Raw genomic sequence first — 19,372 nt, forward strand, 5'->3', positions numbered from 1 at the left:
AGGTAATTAGCAGTATGCAAAGGGACTGAATTAAAGTGGCAAAGGACTCCCTGGTCCTGGTCTTTCCAATCTCTGTCTGCTTGACTTTGCAGCCTTAATGTTCTCTGAACACAGATTTTGAATTATAAATTAATATTGTGTGTGATTCTGTGATTTATATTACAGGATTACCCTCATTTCCCCCTCAAGACAAGATGCACCAGTTCAGGCATAGCATCTGATCCACAAAGCCTACTGCCTAAGGAGACTAGTATAGGAGGAAGGGAATAAAGGAGAAATAAAGCTTAAACACATATGGTTGTGTGTATATATATGCACACACACATACACAAGAGTGCATCTCTATATTTAAGTTACATATGTACTGATTTAAATACTCAGCATTTTTAATAAATGTATATGCATAGAGTGCTTGAAAAACTATATGTGTATGTATATATATGTGCAAATATATATATATTTATATATGTCTTGAGTATGTAAGAGAGCACTGCCCTTCCCAGCTGCCTTGCAGCTTAGATAACATACAGTGGCTGGTTTTCCTGCTGGTGTCATAGCATCAGCAGGCTGTGAGAGGCATATCAACGACAAGGCCTTCCAGGTTTCTTCAGGGACATGCTCCATGCGTAACGTGCAATGGTAGTGCAAAAATGTTGGTGAAAGGAATGAGAAAAATTTTGAAAGCTTCTAGGAAATTACCTTTCTTATTAGATTTGGCTGAAAAAAGAAGCATTCTCACAGGAAATTATTTTTCAATTTCTTCTATTTACTTGTCTTTGGTAGACCTTGCCCATTTTGCTTATTCAGTTTGAAGGAGAGAGAGCAAAACCTGATATTTTTACTTTCCAAAACTATTTTTATGTGCATCACATGAAAATTGAGATTTAATGTATGAGTTTTAACATAAGAAAACACTTTTTCACTGTGAGGGTGACTGAGCACTGGTGCAGGTTGGTCAGGGAGGTTGTAGAATCCCCATCCTTGGAGACGTTCAAGTGCTAAATATGTGAATCTGATGATTTAGATTTTTCATTTATATAATGTCATTTACTGTCATCTATCTGCAAATGGCAAAAGTGGTACTCAGTAGTTTCCAGTTATTTTTAAGTCATTAAGCACTAAATGTTTTCCAGTAGAAATACAGATTTATCTCCAGTAAAATGAAACCTAATCACTGGGAGTTTAATTTTCTTACTCATGGTTTACTGAGTCTCCTGGTCCTGGGTCAGAGAATCCCAGCACAGCTCCAAAGGCTCCAGTAATCTAATTGTTATCATTAATAACCATTTATTTTCTTGGAAGGACTTTGAGCTCTATAAGGCACATTCAAATACCTACCAGCGAGTAATAGAAATCATTGAGTATTGAGCCACATGGCACTGCTCCCATCCTTCAGGTACTAATAGAGATGCCCCATAAACATCTGTGGGCTGTTCTTGGGGCACAGGTAAAGGAAATACCTGTCAGTCTCACACACAGGAACCCTGGGTTCTAACCCTTAGTAGGGTTTGTTTCTGGAGTTCCACTGATTCATTTTTGAAGCAGGCAATTGCCTATTTTAACCAACCTTACCAAAACCAACACACCTCTTACAAGAGCACCGAACATCCCATGAAATCCATGCAAATACCCTTTTGCCTTCTTGAAAGCCTACTTGTGCCATGTACAGACTAACAAATCAAAGTGCCTGCAGTGGTGACTAATGCCTCCCTTGAAGAAAAAGACTGGTTTCTGCGATCTGCTGTGCTTAGCAAACCTGCCTTTCCTCATTCTCACCAGTGTAAATAAAGACTAATTTAACTGAAATCAGTGGTTATACTGCTGGGTGTAGTAGGATTTGATTCAAGCCCATGGTGGTGAGTATACAGTTGTTGACAAGTGTGCATAAAACAAGCCAATTACTCAGCTCTCAAAAGGACTGGGAAACCTTTACATCTGTACCAGCTAAAGTCTGTTCTTTGGAATGACTGATCTCATCCTGGCCCAAAAGGTAAAGGAAGAGAAAAAGAAAAATTCCCTTGTTCTCCTTATTCTGTTATTAGTTAGCATTTTTATTAGTTAGCATTTTTCTACATATTAATAGCACTCCAAGTGCCCACCCTTCCTTCAGGGCCTGCTATGAAGGGATGAGTGTAAGAGGAATGACTTTTCAGTGGAGGAAATGAGTGGACCAATGAATCAAGGAGACAACACCTTCCAAAACATGGGGAAAGGCAAGAAGGCATGGCTGAGAGGAGGCAATCACTCACATGCCACATGCCTCTTAGAGTCTTTGTGAGTCTTTTTTTTCATTCAAGCTTATTTCACAATTGCATTCAGTTGCTCCAGCCTTTGCACAGACTGACATGAGAGAAATTGTCCATCAGTGTTACAAATGGTCTAGTTCTTACTCGACAGTTGTCTGCTGTCACACAGATTTTATATTAATCCTGGCCGCCTGGAACACATGGCTCAGAGTCTCATCTTGAGAACCTTGCCTTAAGTCTGAAGTTAAAAGCAGGGGGTTCTTTTCCTATTTCTGATATAATATACTTGAAACACATGTACTGAACTCTGGAAATTTCTGCTACTTTATATTCCTTGATAAAGGCTCTTCCAAAAAAAGCTCCTGTATGTGTTGCAGTGTTTGCTAGAGGCACAGTGGTAAATGGGTACTCTGTGTCCTTTTGGTTGGCATTAAGATTGTAATGAATCATTGATAAAGCTAATAATGTACTCAGTTTAATCTAATATTACAGCACAGTACCTGCACCCAGGGCTTACAGCACAGGAATATACAAAAGTAATTAATTTTACACTACTGCTGCTAACTGCGGTTAAACCTCTCCAGGTCATGAAAGTTTGCTAAAGCAAGTGAAGAAAATGATCACTGTAGACTGGGCAGGTGCTCAGTTTTAAAGAGCTGTGCCAGACTCGGTGGCACTTTAACAAAAGAGGATAATTATATCTGATACACATCTGATGTATCCCAAGCAGCCCATAACAGAGCTATTGACAGCTACATATGAAACTGAGCTACATGGGAGCTCACTTCAGATAGGAATCGTTGCTTCCCAAGTCTTTCATGGAGCATGATGGATGTTTACTTCACAAGCAGACTCATTTCATTTGCAAAGTAAGAATAGATAATATGGGCCCAAAGTAATCATAGCCCTGAAGCCAGCCCCTTTGTGGGCATGTACCATAATAGCTCCTTGATGGGAGTCATGCAGTCATGGGCCAGGTGGAGCTCTGACCCACTCCCTGAAATTACAAACTAAGCATTGTCTTTTAAATTAACATTTTTTTAAAGTTTAGATCGGAGTATTATATTCCAGTTTGCTATACATTTAAGTAGTGTCCATAGACAGACAATTCTCATCTGGTATCATGTCCTACCAAGGTGGAAAAATTTAGTTGAACTCACTCCTCTGACAGCAAAAGCCAGAACCAAATTAAGCCCAAATTTATGCTGGTCTGTGGATCATCACAGCCCAAGACATTCACAAGGGCATTGACTGCTTCCTCACTAACAACAATGCTGCATTTTCTGCCTCTTCAGAAACTGTACTGTTAGCTAGAGCATAAGAAGCAGGGCAGGATAGGAAAGGAGAGGATGCGACAGGACAAGGATACATTGCTGGCTTGAGCTTGTGATGCCGTCAGACTCAGTCTTCTGCTACGTTGGAAATGTTTCTGTCTCAGAGACTACCATCGTGCTACCCATCTGCCAGGCTCACTCTCCAGACTGATGAAGGAAACATCAGCTCAAGCCTCCAGCCAGCCTCTGAGGGAAACCATCCTCTTCCTACCCAAATGTCCAGCATGTCCTATCTTCAAAGGAAAGTCAAACAGATGGACTTGACCAAACAGGAATTTATTGGGCAGGAGACTTGAAGAGCAGAAAAAGCTCCCCAAAGACAAGCAGTCATTCCACAGCCCCACATGAACTTGTCTCTTGGTGGAGGCCTGTTTGGCCAGATAGCCACTGCCCCCCACTGCTTAGGGAAGGCTAACCAGAGATGCCCTCCTCCTCAGCCCCTGCAAACTGCTCTGCTTTGACTGATGCCTTTCTGCACCAACTCCGCAACGAGCAGGGAGGGCAGCAAGTCCCCTGCCTGGTCCCTTCCCTTGTCCATAAATTCTTTACCTCAAGATGACAAAAGCAGGTGGTGTTGCTACTCACCCTACTCATGTGGGGTTGGTTTGCCCTCTGGTATCATAACAGATGGGTGTATTTCACATCAGGTTATGACACAGCTGCTCTTTTTCCTCACACTACTAGGACTAGGACAAGTCAGACATGGTGGGACAGAGCTGGGGATCAGGTCCTAGCAAAGTCAACAGTCTCCAAAAGGTTAGGCTCCTGCGTCATGTTTAGCAGCAGTGCTAATGAAGCAGAAGAGCTCAGTGGAAAAAAAGTCCAAAGACAGATAAAAACATTAACAGAGATGGAACAACACAAGGAAACAAGAGTACTATAGCCAACTGAAATAACACTGAACGTTGGAAAACTGCTATCAATCTAGGAGATAGCCTGTCAGAGCTGAAAAACAGGGCTTTGGCACAATCACCCATGGGTTTGCCACCTCTTGATTTGAGCTTTAGAGCTAATCTATTTTGTTGTACTTGTTTTACAAACCTTGTCCAGCTGGATGGAGATTTACAGAGAAAGTTCACTGTGTTGATCAACATTGAGGTGAGTTTTGTCAAAAACACAACTCTTCCGGCAGTATGTTGAGTTTTATGGTGATAGTCATTTCAGAGTCTTATTTTGAACATTCTGCTGGGAAGTCTTTATCACCAGGACCATTTGGTTAAACAGAGAAGATTCTTAAAACTATTCAATGTTGCTTTTTAACAGCAAAAGTTTCTACGGAGTCATTGTTTTATCTCTAAAGTTGCCATAAATTTCCATCAGCTACTTTCCTCTTTCACTAGAGATCTGTGATGATAACAACAATAATAGGTCAAAAACAATTATGAAAGGTCCTAGCAAACTAATTTGTATTCAGAAGGATAGGACCTGCTTTGACTATTGTCCCTGCTATTCACAAATCCCTTCATCAGTTGAAGTTTCTTCATGTGCTCATTTTCTTGCCATTTGTCTTGGCTTTCTTCAACTGCCCTTTAGTTTTGCATAGTGGAGATTAAAAGGCAAAAAAAGAATCATGAAGAAAAAAGACCCAATTGCTTGAGATGATTTTTCTGCTTGGTGGGAATGTCTGTCTCTTCAAGGAGACCAATTAACATTCTCATCATCTCTCTGGACCTAATCTAAATATGAATAAAATATCAAACCCTTCCTAAAATTGTTCTTTGTTCTTCTTATCATACTGAAATTAACTTTTTGACAAGATGCCTGGCAGAGCTTCTACAGAAAAGGCATGATTCCTCCCCATCCACATTTGCATAATATAATGCAGTTGCATGTATCACTGGGTAGTGCTACTGTAACAACGGACACCCATCTTCCCCAAAAAATCCCAACTGTCACGTAACAATTCAGAACTGTCCCAAAGTTTGGGGAGTTTGGATATCCAGATTATGACACGTCATTTATGAACATACGGCACCACACTTTTTAATTTGCTTGAAGAAAAGACATTGTACTGAGCACTGAACATCTCATAGAAAGATGAAAACCTTGTATATGGAAACATTTGCAAAGTTCTTGCTGACTTCTGGCTAATTATGGTCATTCCCACAAGTAATTACATAAAGTGCTCTTGCAATCAACGTAATTGTGCTAAGTTGTTGAAAAATAAGCTTCATTAGATTTTGCCTGGTAAAATGTACTGTTTTTCAAAACCTAAATTTTTATCTTAGTTGTCAACAGGACTTTAAAAGTAAATAGGTTTTCTTTTGTCTTCCTTTTCCCTTTCTTGCATGCTGGTGTGAGATTTTTTACATTCATTACAGATTAACTGTAGTCAGAAAATTGACTATAACCTCTTGTAAAAAGCTATTATGTGTGTCTGCAAGTTATTGTATGGTTCTCTTTCATTTTGAAAACCATAAGATCTCTAGTCTTTATGGTTCTGGAATTAAAGGAATATTTCAAAATGTGAATATTGAGTGTTTAGGTAATTCTACCCTAAGTCTGTCGTGGGCTGAAATAACAAATAGTCACACAATAAGCAGAGCTGTTCCCTGACTCCTGCTGTACCCACACAACCATGCTTTGGAGGAAGAGAGTGATGTGCCAGAAGCATGCTCCCTCCCAGCAGTTTCAATTGCATTCTGTCTAGGATATAATACACCACCACCTCTCCCTTTCTGACCCCACATCTCTCCCTGGCAATCCGCCTGCTGCTTTCATTTCCTTTCCAAATGGTTCCTCTTTACTCAGCCATTTAAAAGGGGAAGCTGTAACTGCAGTAAGGTGCCCTCTGTGTCCTTCACTGCAGCTAGGACTGTTTCATAGGACCTGCTCATGCTGTTAGCAAGCATTTGGACTGGCATCATAAGCATCTGCTGCTCAGGAACAGTGGGAAGTTGCTTGTGCTCTGGAGGGAGAATGGTGCTGGGGTGAGAGGGAAGAGCAGCCCTGAGAGGAGGCTGAGGCTGCCCACAGCTCTGCTCCAGTGATGCATCAGAAGGACGTAGCCCCTTCAGGGGTATATTTAACCTCTCTGGTATCCTCCATGGAGGGAAAGCCAGCTCTGTATCAGCTTAGCAGCCCTGGGTTACACCAGAGGTGCTAATTGTCAAAAGGATACAGTAAATGCCATGCTGAGTGTGAACATCCACTGGTACGCCTCCGCAATCCTCTGTCTGACACATACTTTTTCACATCATGTTTTCTTTTGGAATAAAAGCTACTTGCTTATCAGCAGTAGGTACTTGAGTCTCTCCTCTCTTTTATATTAGCTAAAATAAATCTCTTGTAACCCTAAGGACATACCGGGGTCACTATTTATTCCAGAGAAGGAAGACAGATATGGAGAGAATTTCATTAAATAGGACCTTGAATTTGGTATGGGACACCAACTGAGTAGCGTGAAATGGGTTGTAGTATGAAACAGACTCTCCCTGGCTTCAGTGCTCAGAGATGAGTGAGGTATCAGGAGCCAGAGCCACCCCTCAGAGGTCTGTGGAGGCAGGCTGAACCTCTCAGCTCTCCAGCCTGCAACCCAGTCACTTGGGTACTAAGGCAGGATTGACCAAAGTCTTCTTCTGAAAAAAGTAAATGACAAGCCCTAAGCACAGTTTCAATAGATTTTCTCTTACTTTCCATGCCTTCCTTTCATTGTAAAGGAGATTTTGTCAGAGTCATCTGTAACAGCTGCACTGTAAAATACCTCAGTCATGTGGCTTTAAACAACCCAGAGGGAAAAAAATCCCAGTTCTTTAAATAAAGATACATGTATTCTTGTGACATTTCCATACAATTGCAATTTTCAAGGGAACCAAACACATTACTACACAGTTCTTCAGAGGCCAAACCTGACCTTTAGTCAGAACAAATTCCCATTTGGCTAGGCTTATTCATACAGCCTACAGTTCTGTTTGAATTCTACATTGGCTGAGAAAATTTCAAACTGGACTGGAGAAGAAATTAGATTAAGAGTAGGACTATTAAAAAAGCCTACATTGGCAGAGTAATGGGATAAGATCCTTAGCCTTAGGAACTAAGTTTCTCATCCTACATGTATGTTCCAGCGATCTAGATTTGGAGAAGAAGTACTTTAGAATAGTGTATTGTAACTGTAGGGAGGAAGATGAGGGTAAAGAATGACTACAAAGAGGTTAATCAAACTAGGATTTAAAAGCCCACTCAAATGTCCAACTTTTCCATATGGTAGATCACAGGTCAGAGAGACTGTCTTGCAAATTCTGTCTCCCCTGCTTCCAGGGTTGTGGAAATCTTCTTTTCTCTGGTACACATTCACATAATGCCCCTGGGGCAGCTGTGTTCATTACTTCTGTGGAATACCATTTCCCCCCTGCTTTTACTAGAAGCTAGCAGCTGGAAAAGATGAGGAGCAAGCAACACAAGACAAGTCTGTGGGGACCACTAGGCAGCTCTCCATAGGTCACAGTAAGAAATTTCTAGACAGTTTGAAAAGAATTGGTCTCACTATTGCTCTGTGCACTGACACTGAGACATCATTTTTAGTTTCGGCAGGAAAAAAATATTCAGCAGAGTATTATATGTGTAAAGTTATGGCGGTTTTTTTCTGCATTTTCCTATTAATAGTTTAAAGGCAGGTACAAACAAGAGGCAAATGAAAGTCCACAGCATGCAGTATTTCCAAAGCTGTATTGAAATCTTGGCCTTTTGGATAAGATATTAGAAAGCATGATTACTCCACTGAAAAACAAGAAGGGACAGAAAAAACCTGCAAAACACCACGGGAAAAAAAATCTCATTAAATTGGAAGGTATATAAGAGTTGGGGAAGTGAGCAAGCTGCAGAGAACTAGGAGTGCATGGCAGGGCTCTGCTCCAGCAAATTCTGGCCAAGCCAGTTGGAAAAGCTCCCCATATTTCCCAAAGGAAAGTGAAAGTCATCAACACTTTCCTCCAAGCCTATCTGTGCATATGAAAGAAGGGTAAGAAAGAGTTTTCTTCCGTGTAACTATTTTTAAACTGTCTTTCATTTACCTGGCTCTAGAGAATGGCACTAGGATTAGATATATACCAATGGCAGGTTTTATTTATTGATCAAAAAATTGCCAATTGAAACATTATAATGTGAAGATATCCATAGGCAGCAGGGATGAGGCAAAAGGAACTTTGAAATGGAAAATGCCCAGAAGATACATCTAGGTGCTTTTCTTTAGCAACACGAGTACTAGTCAGTTTGGACACCCAAAGATTTTCTTAACTCCTGTTAAGACATTACACATGGTTTTCTTGTTGCCCTGCTACTTAATTCTATATATGAACTATTGAGACTATTTCTCTGACATTGGTATATAAGTACCTTATATTCTGCCAGTATCCTTTTCAGTTTCAGGAACTTAATATTTAGATATAATTGATATTCTTTCTTGCAATTATACTAGCTCAACAAGTTTAATTGCTCAACTTGATTAAGCTCAACTTCATTTGTGGCATAGAACTTCTCTCTTTTCTCCAACATACTTTAGCATAGTTAGTGAAGAGCATACTTTAGTGAAGTTCCATTTGCCCTTAACTTCCCTTTTCTATAGATAACAATCTATTTTCTCTAAGCATTCTGCTTAAATTGATTTCTCAACTGAATGCAATGTTTTGTCGTCTTCCTCAGAATTCTGCAACACTATTGAGATGGCCAGAACTGACAGCCTCATTGCTCTTGTTATGTGTGTGTGCCTATGTGTAAAAGAGAGCACTAGACCTTGCAACAAAAATATATATCCAAATTACAGATTCACTGGCATCATGTCTTCATACAGTGCTAAAATAATCTCCTGCAGTCTATATTCAGTGTTTCTGTTTATGCAACTTGTATTTTGCTTAGCAGTTAGACAAAAAGCAGGCCATCATGGGCACAGCATTGAGAGGATGTTAACTCTCTCCTCTCTGGATTCTTCCTAACCTATCAGTATTGAGGGTGATTCTATGAAGAGCGTGAAAATGACAGTTCAGTATGGTACAAAGACCTATGATCTTGTACTTTCTCATTCTACTTATTCTAACCCTCCCTTAGTCCTGACATACTTTAAGCCCACATGGGGCGCTCTCAATGGCTGAGGGACCTGGCTGTACAAGTCCTGTGGCTTGACCCTTACTCTGGTACTGCAGAAGCAATAAATCAAGGTTTCACATGGAATAAAGAGGAATAAAAACCACCAACCAGCTAGCTGACATCTCTGCACAGAAAAAAAAATCCTTGCAAAGAGGTTCCCTCACTGCTTCCAGTTGCCTGTTGTGATTTGGCTGACAGAATCCTCCAGCTGTGGAAATGGTATAAGAGTCTATTTGCAAATTAAACTATGTAAGCTATCATCACAGACTACTCATAGCACTTTGCTTTTAAGTATGAACATTTATTATATCAAATAATTCTTCAAGGATCACTACCTAGATTTTTAGTAACGCTGTGGAGGAATGAAAAAATGAATATTTGATATCTTTTCTGATATTTCGCTAATTTGAGGACAGAATTCATCTTACCTAACCTTAACTATTCAAATGGTAAGGTTGAACCTAAGATCATAATCTGTGCTTTCTCTACACTGAAAGAAGAAAGGCAGATGAAGCCAGAAGGTGATTCATACAGCTTCTTCAGAGACTAGCTCACATGAGGCTACAGTATGTCACAAAAAAGTGACCTGCCTAAAATGTTTATACCAACCTATGTCTTCAGTGTCAGAATATAAACTGTTTAAGTATCTCCAGTCTTCAGAACACTATGGTTCATCCTTCATGTCCTAATTGCAGGTGGTCAGGCTCCAAGATTTACTTACCATGGTAAGTAAAAAAAATTTTAAAAATTAGTCTTCACACATACTTATAATAGATTATATGAACCCAATTTGTGACACTTTTTCCTTTTTTGTCAGCAAAACTAAAATAAGCGGCATCCCTCCAAACCTTTGATAACTACATTAAACTCATTTTTGGGATGGGAACATGTTTCACACCTGTCCATTGCAACCAAGAAAAATCTTAATGGTGACACTAGTTTCTAAATTCTAGCAGTACATAGAAAGAAATTGCAAGTGGGAAAGCAACCACATCAGAGCAGTGGAAAATTGCAAGCAGTGAAAAGATTGTCCCAATAAATCTAGAATACTGCAAAAAGGAAAATAAAAAAATACAGAAAGCAAATAGGAGATGGCACAGAATCCAAAGATTTCATAAAAATAAATGTATTGTCGTTTTGTCTTCCCCTTAGGCAGTGATACTGTTTCAATGTAACCAAGCAATACAGTTGTCACGACGCAGGTGCGGAATCAGAAGGAGTGTGTCATGAGATTGCTGCTGTCAAGCTGTAATTCAGCACCATGAAAAGGATTTCCACTGATGTCATTGGAGTATTTGTTGTCATGACTAAAGTAATTACTCCACTGAGCCCTGTCTCCAGTAGCAGGCAACATCTGAGGCTTCAGAGGAACCCTCTCCTATGAAGACTGAATACATGTGTGGAGGTGCATATTCTTCCCTGGTCAGGGGTTAGTAGATTGCATCGTTAGCTTGTTGTCTTCTTCAGCTCTGTAGTACATGAATTTCTTTTTGATCATAAACTTATCCAACCTTTTGTATATGTCAGCTAACTATCTGGGCATAATAATGAATTCCAGTCACCAATAACTTCAGCTTCTATATTTTATGGCCCAGACCTGACAGATAAATAGATGGTGAACTGGGATGACCTAAAGCTTAAAACACACAGCCCTGGCATTGCAGAGAGACCTCCACATAAGCAGAGATGTGTGTTGCCTGTTACTGTTGCAGGGAATAATTTTGTACCAAATCTCATAATCTCAGTATTCCCTAGGGAAGTGAAGGCCAAAAAAACGGAAAATTCAAGCAGCAGTGGAAAGACTAGGGTCACAAGATCTTGACCAACTCATTGTCAGCACTAATGCTACAAACACAGAGCACTTCACAGCCTGGAAGGCTGGTGAGCTGTTGTTCTTCACTGAGCTCTGTGCTTGCACAGCAAGCTGAACCCAAGTAGAACTGGTTCAAATGCATAGGTAGGCCCCCCAACAACATCAGAGAGCCTGCCTACTGAGCAGTATGGCTGCCCTTTTGTTGCTTCAAGCAGAAGCCTGGACTATCTCAGTGGTTAAACTTTATCAAAACTTCAAACAAACAAACAAAAAATTAAACAAGTTTCAGTGCCAAACGTCAATTCTAACCCTTTAGGGATAAATGTGGTGCAGAAACACCTTCCATAAAGCAACGAATAGCACTGCAGTCTCCAGGGAGGACTCACTTCTGCAGGTCTTGTAGTAGAATGCATCTGCAGTGAGTGTAGGATTAGGAATGGTATCTGAAGGAGAAAATGATCTCCCATAAAGCAGGTGAAACCCTAACCCTTCCTTCTAATCATCCAGACTTTGTGACTCATTATCCTTGGGTGAGAGGAAATCTCTGTCCATGTATCTTGGCCAGAACTGAGTGCAGGGGGTGGAGCAGGGGGCACAGCGAGTGTAGTCTTAGGTGTCATGTGTTAAGTTGATCTAATGCAAAAATAGAAAGGAATCAAGGGAAAAAACCCTGTGAAAACAAGCCAAGGAAAAAGAAAAGGGAAAAAAGGAAGCAACACCAATACACACAGTACCTTCTGTAGCACTTGAGGCAGACACAGTCCTCAGAGAAGCCAAATCCTCTGATTCCTGACTTGATTACTTTGGGACAGTAGGCAAATTCTAGAATGAAAATAAAAAGGCTAGTTCTGGTTCCAGAAATTAACAAGCATGGCCTCAAACATACATATTTTTAAAATAAATTCTGTTTTCTTTTTGAGAAGGAGAGGCACAGTCAGCACATCATCCAAAAGCTGTAGCACCCAACTTGTAGCACAGCAGAGATGAAGCTGGATGGAGTACCAGCTCCTGGGGACCTCGTTGGACAGCAGGGAGAAGAAAACACATCACAGCATTTTCCTCACTTTGACATCAATGCAAATGCATGTAAAGTCCCCCACATAGGGCCTTGAGGTGAAGCCATATGAGGAGCATCTGAGGTGACGCGTCTGTTCAGCCTGGAGAAGAGGACACTGAGGGAAGACCTCATTGCAGTTACAACTTCCTCATCAGGGGAAGAGGAGGGAAAGGCACCAATCTCCTCTCTGTGGACCCAGTGACAGGACCCAAGGGAATGGCCCGAAGTTGTGTCAGGGGAGGTTTAGGATGGATATTAGAAAAAGGTTCTTCACCCAGAGAGTGGTTGGGCACTGAAGCAGACTCCCCAGGTGTCTTGGGGTGATAGCACAAAGCCTGACAAGAAGCGTTTGCACAGTGCTCTTGTGCACATGGTGTGACTCTTCTTCGGCTGCTTCAGGTACTTCTCTTGCATGAGCAAAAGACATTTGAGACCAGCAGTTCTCTTCCAGTCACATAGCATTGTGGTCAATGTAGGCACGTCCTGGTATGCTGCCTATTGTGAATCAAAAACAGTATTTAGAGCTCTCTGTCAAAGATTTCATTATGTACCATTCCTGGGTAAACTCACAGCACTGCAGTCACTGCCCTCTTTGTGTGACACAAAAGAGGCTTGAAGTCTTGGAAACCGTTGGAGAGAGTATTGGAATTGGGTGCTCCTGACCACAGGAAATTGCTGTTATTAACTTGTGTCCGGAGTCAGCTTCATCCAAGGAAGCAAGGGTTTCACACTTCTGGAAGGCCTGGTTCTGGCTAGCCTGAGGAAGGAGAGACAACAGAGGAGACTTCTGGGCAAGAGGTAAAGGCCAGAATGGCTGCTTTATGAGGGTCATGCTGAGAGCAATCACAGTAAACAGAAACTTGCCAGTGATGTTGGCAGGAAGGCAGGCACAGTCACGATGCTCATGGCGAAATGGCCACCCCAGTGCCAGCCTCAGTGCATAGAGGAGAGCACTGTAGTTTTAGGACTCACCTGATGATGCTGGGGAGAACCAGGCTGCATCAGAGTGCTCTGCTCATGTCCTCTGCCCTTGGCAGTGGCTGGGGCTGCAGAATGTTTTACCGTAAGTGGGAATTGCCAGACAATGGGGCAGAGATGTGTTTGCAGCTCCCCACGTAGAGCAAGCGACTCTCTCTTATGGCTTGTCTGCCCTGGTGAGGCCAGGAAGGACAACACACTTCTGAAAAGCTCACTGTGCACAGAGGCCCTGTGTCCTACTGCTGCCTGCTGTTGGCTCTCACAGCTATAGTATGAGAAAATGTGTTCCCTAAGCAGGGGCTAAAGGCAACTGCTCCTCACCACCTCTGTAGTTTTCATCCACCAATCCAACTGCACACAGCAATGCTCCTGGACAGAGCTCTGCTTCTGTGAGCACTTCTTGAAGTCAGCCAGAGGCAAAGCCATATTGAGTCTCTCCATAATGATGTGTTGGGACCCTGAGGTGCCCGCCTATGGCCCAGGATCCCATGGAGCCACCAGCCCCTGCCCAACGATGGGTCTTACTGAGCTAGGCACACCTGTGGGTTCATGTCCCAACCTGGCCTCAGCCTGTCTCCAGGGAGGTGCCCAATACGCAGGGCTGGGGCTTTCCAGGGCTGGGGCTGCCCCAGGGCCTCCAGCTGCCTGGCTTAGGGCTGGAATGGTGGGACAAGCCCTGGCTGCCAGGTCCTGCCCTGCCACCATGGAGAGTCCCTGGTCTGTGCTGCACCCTGACGAGATGGTTTTGTGGCCACAGGAGGGTCAGACGTTGTACACTCCCTGTCCAGCCAAGAAGGACACCTTGCTTACTGTCTTTATCCAATGTGTGCTCATGTGGGACATGTAACACCTAGCATGATCGCACATGACAGCATGTGACTGTGGGTTGTGTCATGTCATGCCTGCCCAGAATCCCTTCCTTCTGCTGCCCAGGCTGGCAGCTGGTACCCCAGCTGCAAACACATGCTGCCTTCAGGTCCACTGACCTCCTGGCCATGGACTCGAGGCAGGTCAGCAAACACTGTAAGGTGCTCTTGAGGAGAAACACTCTGCTTCTGCACATCCCACAGACAGTTGACAGAGGCCCCTCATTGTCACACAGATGGTTTATATTTTTAAATGCCTGTGATACTTAACTGTGGCATGAGGACATGCAGAGAGAGAAGGCCACAAAGGCCTGCTGCAACACATTTGGAGGTCCTGCACCACCAATAGCAGAGTGCAGCCACAGTGCACACTGAAGTGGGGCCCCTGTGGGCATCAAGCCCCTCCCTCACCAGCCTCCCAAATCCCAGTTTATTCATGAAGGAACCTGTAGATAAACTGCGGATGAGCCACCCCATGAAGAATTAGGCAGTAATGGGGCAGGACTTCGGGGTGCAGTGTGTCACCATGAAAATATGGAGGAGCTGTTTGTGACTCAAAGGACAGCTCAATCTGAGCAGATACTTGCCCTTCATTTCAGTGAAGGTCAAGTCTAAATGCTCCCTGGCTCTGACAAAGATGGACTGTATATGCTGCTTGAAGGACTTACTTGAGAACAACTTTAGAAAAAGTATAGGTCTTCCCTGAGCAGGGTTATTTTCACCATGATTTTCATCTCTTCGTATCTCTTCATTGTGATGAAAAAGTTATTTAGAAAACCCTAAAGCACTTTTACCTTTATGCAACATTTCCCCCTATCCCACTGTTCTCACACTTAAACCAGCAAAAACATTCTTGCTCAAGCTTTCCACAAACAATTTCACCTTTGGGCAGAGAATAAGCACGTAACTTCTGAACCCAGAAAAACAGAAATTTCAGGCTGTTCCGACTAACAGAGGAGGAAAGCTCAGGAGACTAGAATGGAAACAGTGTTGTGCAACAGAAATGATAGCCTGCTGCTTTTTGCAGTATAACTCTTACTTGATTTTCATTTATTTCTCTAACAAATTGAAGTTTTGTAAGGATACTGACAGTGATAGCCAGCTGGCTTTTAAAAATGGCTAACTCCAAGAAAATACACAGGCATCATTTTTGCATCCTGCAACTCCTTACCTCCAGAGCTTAAATATTACATCTAGAAGTAGAGTTTTAGGCATTTGAGAAACGTTAAGCTCACATAGTAGTCTTTTGCAGACTTTTGTAGTCTTGCAAGTTGAGTCACATCTTGTATGTGTTTAGGAGCATTTTTTGGATTCAGGCACCCAGATTTCTCAACCTGTTTTTATTCTCTGTCATTGGGACTGGAAATAAACCTATTTATTTAAACAGATTTTCCTTCTTGCAGTAGGCATGTTCTAGGGACTGCAGTTCTATATATTATAAATGTTCTACTTTTACTTTTTCTTATTGACTACTACAGAAATGGATTAGATCAGATGACATAATTCTAAGATATCTGAGATGTTTGAAATGGCTATGGAAGCCTTCATCTTTAATGTTTTATGACATGCCAAAAAATTTGGAAAGTTCTCAGCTTGCACATTATTTACTGGTATCTTGCCACTTTGTAACTTGGATCAGTGAGATTGCATCTACATTAGATAGCTCTGTTTGTCACTAATCTCATTATCCTAGCCATGTTTTCATGGTACACAGGTATTAATTTTTTTTTTAATATCTACTGCATTCAATATAATTGATGACAATCAGTGCATGGCAAATAATCTTTCACAATGGGCAAACAGAAACCTGATGGTATTCAACACTTATTCTTGTCCTGTGCAATTTGTCTCTTAGCTGTATTTATATATAATATTTGTTATGTAGTGGTATTTATTAATGTTTCCTATTTTTGCATGCCTGATCTCTGTTTCACTATCCATGCGTATTGCAGATATTTTGATTTATCAAAGGCGTTTATCTTTTCTTCTTTATTTGCAAGTCAGAATGCATTTCCATACTACTTTTTTTCCGGCGGCAAAATTGATCCAGACAGTTCTCTTCCTTCCCTATGCCACTTGTTCCTGCTGCCACATCAATCTTCTGCAATGCTTTTTGTGCAAATGCAGCCATCTGTGGGGCAACACTGTAAGACAGATGAGTAAAATCAGGGGTGCTAAAAATAAAGTCTCCAGGAAAAAAAATTAATTGACGAGACAGTTGAGCTGGAAAATGTAGGAGAGTGGTGAATCTTCCAACAAAGGGTGTTCTTCAGAACAAGATGAAAGAAAGATCAAGGACATAAATGTGTGCGTCAAAAGGGGAAGTTTGAGGACAGGTTTTTCCCTAAAAATGATGGACTGGAGACCAGATGATGACGGAGCCTGCAGGAAACATGCAATTACCTATACAAAAATAGAGTTTGGCTTTGCCAATTTTATGTTGAAGATGATGGTTGAATATTCAGATAAAAGATTTCAAAGGGAGACTCAGATGTGGGATCAGAGACATGGAAACATTTACCCATCATATTTGATACTCTTCAAACATAAGTTTAAAGAAAAGACTACCAACACATCCAAGTCTGGCCCAAGGTGCTGATTTCACACTACCATATGAGATAGCAGTGTTTCATATGTAAATATCGAAATTACACTGAGGCCAGAAGTCCAGATAAGCAGAGATTATGAGAAGGATATACAAAATTGAGATGAGGTTGTCCATCTCATACCCTTTTCTCCATTCCTTACCATGGAGAGAAAAAGCCCTTCCTCAGCCCTCTGTGCTCCCCTCTCTTCATGCTGACATGATTTTTATCCTTCCACGTTTGACAGCATGTTGTGTGTGCTTATGCCTCCTTAGAACATACCAGATGCTTTGCTTGGAGGGCAGTATTTTTGTATTGTGATATAATACTTTGTACTTTTCTGCCAGCAACTGAATTAAATACCCACAAAGGTTAAATCCTAGATGTTCTTCAGAAAGTGTTTTGGAAAGACAGGCTAGTTTGCATTCTTAAATCCTGTATGCCTCACCAAACGCAGTGTGCATAAGGTATTTCCTCTCAGCTAAAGAGTTTGAGTAGACCCTAGTTTTCCTTAATACCTTTTTGTCATCCTGTTTTACAATAATAAGCTAGCAAGCAAGCAAGCAAGCAGCCAGTTTTGCTCTACAGCTTGTCTAGAAAAGGTTTTCTTTCTTCCCTATGATTTGTGTATTTGGTTAATTGACTCTTTTGAATACTTCTGATGAAAAGCACCTGTTTGGCTGCAGGCTCTCTACTGCCAAGCTCTCAGGAGGGTGGCTGGCTGGAGATTTGCTTTGTCCCTCATCAGCTTCAAGGAGAAACCATCTGACCACCACAGTGACTGCTCAATGTCTCACTGCAGAATTTTAAAACACCTGGGGTCTGTTCCCCTCCTATTCTCCATCTTTAGCCAAGAGATTTCAGAACATTTGTACTGATGTGCTGAATCCCTCTGGACATTTAAAAACTAATACATTACTGCATTGCTTTGCTGGCTGGTTTTTGTGTTATTTGTAGCTGCACATTTGAGCTGGTAGAATGCTTTGCTGTTGCTATTCCAAAATTTGTTCACTATCCTATCTTGCTATTCTATATGCTAACCTTTTTGTTTCTCTCTTCATTGTCTTTCCATCACACACCTCCATTCTTGTCTTTTTCTCCTTCCCTTTCTCTAATTCCCTTTTTCTGTATCAAATCCCATACATAACAAAATGTCCAAGACTTTACTCCACAAGTTATTGTATGCAATAAACTTCTGTATATCTTATCCAGCTGAACACAATGGCACCATTTACACGCCCTAAGCGACAGGTATGTGTTTGCAGTACTGGAGCCTGAACAACTCACCTAGCCACTGGCTTTTACAAGCAAAGAGGGAACTGCTGTGGTTTGTATACAACATGCCAAAATTCCAGTATAATCTCATTGCCTTTACCCTTACTTTCCACTTCCCCTCCCTGTTTGTTGTAATTGTCTATTCTGTCATTTCAGATTAAGTATCTCACCATGGAATGACTTGTATTTACTTTTAATTTGATGTACTGGAAGTAGTCCTATTGACTTAAATGGAATGATGCACATAAATAAAGGTAAGTATACGTGCAAGCTTTTAACTGATGGAACACTGCAAATCCCACAGGAAAAGCATGGTACATTTTATTCATTTTACTGTCTTCGCACACGTTAAATGCAGGCTGGGTGATTAATAAGTTTTCCCAGAGTAAGTTTTCAGGTTTCATACCAGCTTAACGGAAGAACCACTAGCCATAAGCACAGGATCAGCTCCAGTTCCACAGAATTCTGAGATGACATGAGACAGTATGAATGATTAACTAGGACAAAAAAGACCAATGTAATAAGAATGTATGTATGCAGAGAATTCTGCAACATGCTAGAGGAGATTCGGAATTGGGCCAGAAGTGGAGGTCAGGAGCAGCGAGCAGGCTGTGGAAAGAGGGCGGCAGCTACGATAGGGTTGCAGAAGGAGGGAATCCCGTGGAAGACGGCATGAAGGTCGGTAGCAAAATGAGACGGAGAACCCGAACTCAGGGACGGGTGAGCGATACAGGTCGGCCGGAGGCAGCCCAGGGCTGCGGCTGCTGGACGCGGGAGACCAAGAAGCCCGAGGCTGACCGCAGCTAAATGCAGAACAGGCCATGCCACGAAGGAAAAGCTGGAGGCTTCTGGGCAAATTCTGAGGCAGCTTCTGTTTCAAATGGCAAGGGGAGTGAAAAGAAGGTAAATCTGTATCTTACAGCACGGAAACAGGGTTTTGTCATTTTGGCAAATGAATCAGCGTTCAGCAGCACGACCCTATTGAAACGCCCCGATAATTCATTCTTCGCCTCGCACTTTTCCATTTCCATGGGTGTGAAGCCCACGGAATTGTACATACATATAACGTTGTGCCTTGTGCTGCTGCTGCAGCTGACAGCGCTGCGGCGTCCCCCACCACGGAGGCAGAGACACCGCACC

General features: G+C 41.9%; 1 long non-coding RNA gene across 1 annotated transcript; it reads right to left on the reverse strand.

The window, feature by feature from the left end:
- Positions 1-1,286: 1,286 nt before the first annotated feature.
- Positions 1,287-19,366, reverse strand: LOC108445684. Its single transcript, XR_001860637.1, has 3 exons — positions 18,639-19,366; positions 12,206-16,516; positions 1,287-12,104 (listed from the first exon to the last, which is right to left on the reverse strand). It is a non-coding gene; the product is annotated as an uncharacterized LOC108445684 (long non-coding RNA).
- Between the last annotated feature and the right edge of the window lie 6 nt (positions 19,367-19,372).

Source organism: Corvus brachyrhynchos, unplaced genomic scaffold (assembly GCF_000691975.1).
Source record: "Corvus brachyrhynchos isolate BGI_N302 unplaced genomic scaffold, ASM69197v1 scaffold302, whole genome shotgun sequence".
In the NCBI taxonomy this organism is placed as follows: domain Eukaryota; kingdom Metazoa; phylum Chordata; class Aves; order Passeriformes; family Corvidae; genus Corvus; species Corvus brachyrhynchos.